Below are 6,732 nucleotides of genomic sequence, written 5' to 3' on the forward strand. Positions count from 1 at the left end.
AGAAAAACCCAAAGAACAAGTATAATTATTATGACTAATATTATTAGCAGACAAAGAAAATTGAACAAAAATTTTATTGTATTTGTGTGTTTCTGGCTCTTTTGTAAAAAACAATCTGCCCATCTACATGGGATTTTTTTAATCTGGGCTCTCAATTCTGTTCTATTGATTTGTGTGTCTGTTTTTCTGCTTATACCATGCTGTTTTGATTATTATAGTCTGTGGTATAATTTGAAGTCAGGTAGTGATACCTCTGGCTTAATTCTTTTTTCTCAGGATTGCTTTGACTATTTGTAGCCTTTTGTGGTTTCATACAAACTTCAGGATTTTTTCTATTTTTTAGAAAATGACATAGGGGCAGGCACAGAGAGTGAGCCAAGATGGCGGCACCCGTGGATCTGGCGTTGAAGAAAGCCTTCACAGAGCTTCAAGCTAAAGTTATTGACACTCAACAGAAGGTGAAGCTTGCAGACATACAGATTGAACAGCTAGACAGAACGAAAAAGCATGCCCATCTTACAGATACAGAGATTATGACTTTGGTAGACGAGACTAACATGTATGAAGGTGTAGGAAGAATGTTTATTCTTCAGTCCAAGGAGGTAATTCACAATCAGCTGTTAGAGAAACAGAAAATAGCAGAGGAAAAAATTAAAGAATTGGAACAGAAAAAATCCTACCTGGAGCGCAGCTTGAAGGAAGCTGAGGACAACATCTGGGAGATGCTGATGGCACGAAGGGCACAGTAGGAAGCCTCTAGGGAAGCTTTCCCTCCTGACCCCTCCCATTCCTGGCAAGGACAAGGGGCTTGTGAGGGAAATAGCGTCTGCTGTACCCTGATGGACGTTTTATCTGGATGGCCTGGTAACCCTATGTTTTCTAGTGATTTAAATCACCCTGAGCCCCTTTCAAATCCCAAGCCCTTATTTTTTTATCCTGGCTCTGCCTGCCATCTCTGCCTAAGACACTCTTCTCCCCTGGGGGTGAGTCCTGAACTCCCAGGAGAGGGGAGATGGGAGCCAGGACAGGTAGGGGAGCTCTGCCCATGTCCCCTACTAGTCATGCTGGTCAGACCAATTAAAGGCATCTGTGCCACTCTGCTAAGTTTGCTTTTCTTGAGCCGATGGATGAGAACAGAGAGGCAGAGGCTATCTCTACCTGAGCTTCTCCCTGTCCCTCTCTAGGGCTGGGGCCCTGCTCCTTCTGCATTGAAGTCTTCCCCATGTCTTTTTTCCTCTCTGATCCTTCAAGTAAACCCTTCAAGCTCACAGCCTCCATGGAATGTGCAAGTAGGAAAGAAAGGAGACCAGGGCATAGCTGAATTTTAAGTGAGGACAGCAGTCCTTGGTGGCAGTATGCCTAAAGATTCCTTTCCTGCTTTTTTCCAAACATCCCATTTAAGCCAGCAGCACCTCCAAGACTGTCTCCCTTCGGTCATAAGGTGGACACTATAATTCTGAGGCTCCTAGAGGCTCAGGGGCAGTGTTGTGTTGGAGCTGGCTTATACTGGCTCAAGAGAGCCAGTTATTCAATTTTCAGAAATTTTGTTGCAAGCCAGTTGTTAAACGCAGCCATTATTAAAAATTAAATTATGTAACTTTACAATTAAATTATTAAAGAACAAGGGTAATAAATATTCAAAACATCTCTCTAATAACTAAAAAAAATGACATAGGGATTTTGATGGGGACTGCATTAAATCTATATATTGCTTTGGGTAATATAGCCATTTTAACCATGTTGATTCTTAAAATCCATGAACACGGGATATTTTCCCACTTTGTTGTCTTTTTCAGTCTCTCTTAATAATGCTTTGTAGTTTTCAGTATCCCCATCTTTGACATTGTTTGTTTAGTTTCTTCCTAGCTATTTTATTCTTTTAGTTACAATTGTAAAAGGCATTGTTGTTGTTTTTTCCATTTCTTTCTCTGAAGTTTTGTTGTTAGCATAGTGGAAGGCAGTGGGCTTTTGTGCATTGGTTTTCTATTCTGTAACTTTATTGTATTTATTTTTTCTAATAGTTTTTTTGTGGAGTCTTCAGGTTTACTTTTTTATGTACAGAATCATGGCATCGGCAGTGACACTTTTACTTCTTCCTTCCTGATTTGGATGCATTTGATTTCTTTCTCTTGCTTTATTGCTCTGGCTAGCATTCCCTGAACTATATTGAATAAAAGTGGTGAGACTAGGCATTCTTGTCTTGTTCCTGATTTTAAAGAAAAAGCTTTCAGTTTTTTCCATTCAGTATAATATTGAAAGGATTTGTTATCTATCACCTTTATTATGTTGGGGCATTTTCCTTCTATTCCTATTTTATTAGAGTGTTTTAATCACAAATGGGTGTTGTGTCTTACCAAAAAGTTTTTTCTGCATCTATTGATAAGATCATGTGATTTTATCCTTTCTTTTGTTAATATGGTATATTACATTGATTGATTTGCATGTTGAGCCATTATTGTGCCCCTGGAATGAACCCCACTTGATCATGATGTATTATTTTTTGTATGTACTGTTGTATTCTATTTTCTAGTATTTTGTTTAGGATTCTTGCATCTGTATTCATCAGAGATGTTGATCTGTAGTTTTCTTTTTTAAAAAATATATTTTTATTGATTTTGGAGAGGAAGGGAAAGGAAGAGAGAGCTAGAAACATCAATGATGAAAGAGACTTATTGATCCGTTGCCTCGTGCATGCCCCACACTGGTGATCCAGCCTGCAACCCGGGCATGTGCCTTGACTGGCAATGGAACTGTGACCTCCTGGTTCATAGGTTGTCGCTCAACTACTGAACCACGCCAGCCAGGCTGTAGTTTTCTTTTTTTGTGTTATCCTTGCCAGATTTTGGTATCAGGGTTATGTTTGTCTCATAAAATGTATTAGGAAGTACTGCCTCTTCCTTAATCTTTTTTTTTTAACGTGTTTCAGAAAGATGGGTTTTAAATCTTCTTTGCGTGTTTGGTGTAGTTCACTGGTGAAGCCATCTAGTCCTAGACTTTTGTGGGGAGGAGGTTTTTGGTGGCTGTTCCAATTTCCTCTCTGCTGATCAGTCTATTTAGATTTTTCAATTCTTCATCATTTAGTCTAGGAAGGGTATATATTCCTTGGAACATATCCATTTCTCTTCCAGGTTATTGAATTTGGTGGCATATAGTCCTTCATAGTATTCTAGTATGATCCTTTGTATATCTGTGATGTCTGTGGTGACTTCTCTTTCATTTCTGATTTTGTTTATATGGGTTTCCCTTTTTTCCTTAGTGAATCTAGCCAAGGGTTTGTCAACTTTACTAATCTTTTCAAAGAACCAGCTCTTTGTTGTATTAATTTTTTGTACAGTCTTTTTGTTCTTTATTTCATTCAATTCTCCTCCAATTTTTGAAAAATATATTTTTACTAATTTCAGAGAGGAAGGGAGAGGGAGAGATAGAAACATCAATTCTGAGAATCATTGATTGGGTGCCTCCTGCATGCCCCACACTGGGGATCGAGCCTGCAACTCAGGCATATACCCTTTTTTTTAAAAATCTTTTTTTAAAAAATATATATATTTTATTGATTTTTTACAGAGAGGAAGGGAGAGGGATAGAGAGTTAGAAACATCGATGAGAGAGAAACATCGATCAGCTGCCTCCTGCACACTCCCTACTGGGGATGTGCCCGCAACCCAGGTACATGCCCTTGACCGGAATCGAACCTGGGACCCTTGAGTCCGCAGGCTGATGTTCTTTCTATCCACTGAGCCAAACCAGCTAGGGCAGGCATATACCCTTAACAGGAATTGAACGTGGGACCCTTCAGTCCACAAGCCGACGCTCTATCCACTGAGCCAAACTGGCTAAGGCTCTTTTCTTTTTCTAAATCCATTTCAGTTTTCTATAACCTTTCTTAGTGTGACCTGGCTTTCTATAATAAAAACAGACTCCTCTACAGGAGTTTCCCAGCAAACCCTGTTTAGTTATTCTGTTGCTTTGCTCCCAGAAACCAGTAGGTGTATTAATTGGAATAGGTCAGAATAGCCAGAGTCATGTTCTAACAGTTAAATTTCTCTGTGAACTCATCAGGGTCCCAGAGAAGATTTTTAGGTAGATACCTTAATTTTGTTCTAGTCCAAGGAATGTATAAAATCGCTGTTTTCCCTCTGCCTGAGCTTGGCTTTTCTCCAAAGGGAGCTACCAGAATTTCTGGGTGGTTTTTTCAAGTCTGTTTTTTTTTTATTCTGAGTGTCCCTGAGATCATTTGGGAGCTGTGATGGAGGAGGTAGGAGAGAAAGAGAAGAGGAAGGAGGGAAGCAGAGTAAGTCCAGCCAATGAAGTAAGGTATAGCAGAGCAGGTGGAGGAGGAGGACAAGTGGGGCATTGGCAGTGAGCGGCTTCAGAAGTCTTCCTTAGTCAGACAGGCTCTCAATGTTATTAACTTCTCGTAGAAAGAAGCTTCTAATTTCCAATCAAGATAAGCTTCCCATTTATTCAGTTTAATTTTAGAGTTGGCATTTTCCAATTGCGAATGCTAAAAATTAAGTTAGGTGTCGATAGAGCTCTATCTTGGCCATCTAAAGGTGCTATCAGTTCTAGTTAAATCTTCCCATTTCTGTAAGTACTTGCAAGTTGTCTTCCTATTAATTATATATCTGTAGGAGTATTAATGAGGGCTGTTTTGGGCCTTTGAGGCATGATTTCCTATGTACATTTTAATTTTATGAGATTTGCAGAGTCTGAAAAAATTTCTAGGGACATTGGGTAGGGGGCTGAAGTGTGCTGCTTATGGGTTGCAAACCAAAAAAAAAAAAAAAAGCTGATGTTTTTAACAACAAAAAGACCAATTCTAGTGTTTAGGCATAAAGGAAATTGTGTGTGCAAATCACTTATTTGATGAGAAATAGAATATTTACATAGCCCCAGATTATCTCCCCACAAGATACTTAAAACTACAAAAGAAAAAATAGTAATAGTAATTTAAAATTAAGAAACCTTTTTCCACCAGCCCGGCTCAGTAGTTGAGAACTGAACCATGTACCAAGAGGTCCTGGGTTCAATTCCTGTTCAGGAAACATGCCCACGTTTTGAGCTTGATCCCCAGTTCAGGGTGTGCAGGAGGCAGCCAATCAATGTGTTTCTCTCATCAATGTGTCTCTCTATCCCTCTCCTTTCCTCTCTCTAGAATCAATAAAATATATTTTTTTATTTTTTTTTATTGCTTAAAGTATTACAAAGAGTATTACATATGTCTCTTTTTTTTTTCCCTGCCCTTGACAATCCCCTGGCCTCTCCTACCCCCCAGTGTCTTATGTCCATTGGTTATGCTTATATGCATGCATTCAAGTCCTTCGATTGATCTCTTACCCCCCCTGCCCTCCTGCCCCCCAACCCTCCCCGGCCTTCCCACTGTAGTTTGACAGTCTGTTCGAGGCAGCTCTGCCTCTGTATCTATTTTTGTTCATAAGTTTATAATGGTCTTTATTATCCATAAATGAGTGATATCATGTGGTATTTTTCCTTCATTGACTGGCTTATTTCACTTAGCATAATGCTCTCCAGTTCCATCCATGCTGTTGCAAATGGTAAGAGTTCCTTCTTTTTTACAGCAGCATAGTATTCCATCGTGTAGATGTACCACAGTTTTCTAATCCATTCATCTACTGATGGGCACTTAGGCTGTTTCCAGATCTTAGCTATGGTGAATTGTGCTGCTATGAACATAGGGGTGCATATATCCTTTCTGATTGATTGGTGTTTCTGTTTTCTTGGGATATATTCCTAGAAGTGGGATCACAGGGTCAAATGGGAGTTCCATTTTTAGTTTTTTGAGGAAACTCCATACTGTCTTCCATAGTGGCTGCACCAGTCTGCATTCCCACCAGCAGTGCACAAGTGTTCCTTTTTCTCCACATCCTCTCCAGCACTTGTCGTTTGTTGATTTGTTGATGATAGCCATTCTGACAGGTGTGAGATGGTACCTCATTGTTGTTTTGATTTGCATCTCTTGGATGATTAGTGACTTTGAGCATGTTTTCATATGTCTCTTGGCTTTCTGAATGTCCTCTTTTGAAAGGTGTCTATTTAGGTCCTTTGCACATTTTTTGATTGGATTGTTTATCTTCCTTTTGTTGAGTTGTATGAGTTCCCTATAAATGTTGGAGATTAAACCCTTATCAGTGATAACATTGGCAAATATGTTCTCCCATGTAGTGGGCTTTCTTGTTGTTTTGTTGATGGTTTCTTTTGCTGTGCAGAAGCTTTTTATTTTGATGTAGTCCCATTTGTTTATTTTCTCTTTAGTTTCCAATGCCCTAGGATCTGTATCGGTGAAGAAATTGCTTCGGCATATGTCTGAGATTTTGTTGCCTTTGGATTCTTCTAGTATTTTTATGGTTTCCCGTCGTATATTTAAGTCCTTTATCCATTTTGAGTTTATTTTTGTGTATGGTGTAAGTTGGTGGTCTAGTTTCATTTTCTTGCATGTATCTGTCCAATTTTCCCAACACCATTTATTGAAGAGACTATCTTGACTCCATTGTATGTTCTTGCCTCCTTTGTCAAATATTAATTGAGCATATTGGTTCAGGCCGATTTCTGGGCTCTCTATTCTATTCCATTGATCTATATGTCTGTTCTTGTGCCAGTACCAGGCAGTTTTGAGAACAGTGGCTTTGTAATACAGCTTGATATCTGGCATTGAGATCCCACCTACTTTGTTCTTTCTCAGGATCGCCGCAGCTATTCGGGGTCTTTTTTTAT

General features: G+C 39.3%; 1 pseudogene; it reads left to right on the plus strand.

Annotated features, from left to right (window-relative positions):
- The first annotated feature begins 380 nt into the window (after positions 1 to 380).
- On the plus strand, positions 381 to 876 carry LOC102427633 (annotated as a pseudogene).
- Positions 877 to 6,732: the final 5,856 nt, after the last annotated feature.

The sequence above is a fragment of the Myotis lucifugus genome, unplaced genomic scaffold, assembly GCF_000147115.1.
Source record: "Myotis lucifugus unplaced genomic scaffold, Myoluc2.0 scaffold_4175, whole genome shotgun sequence".
Classification (NCBI taxonomy): domain Eukaryota; kingdom Metazoa; phylum Chordata; class Mammalia; order Chiroptera; family Vespertilionidae; genus Myotis; species Myotis lucifugus.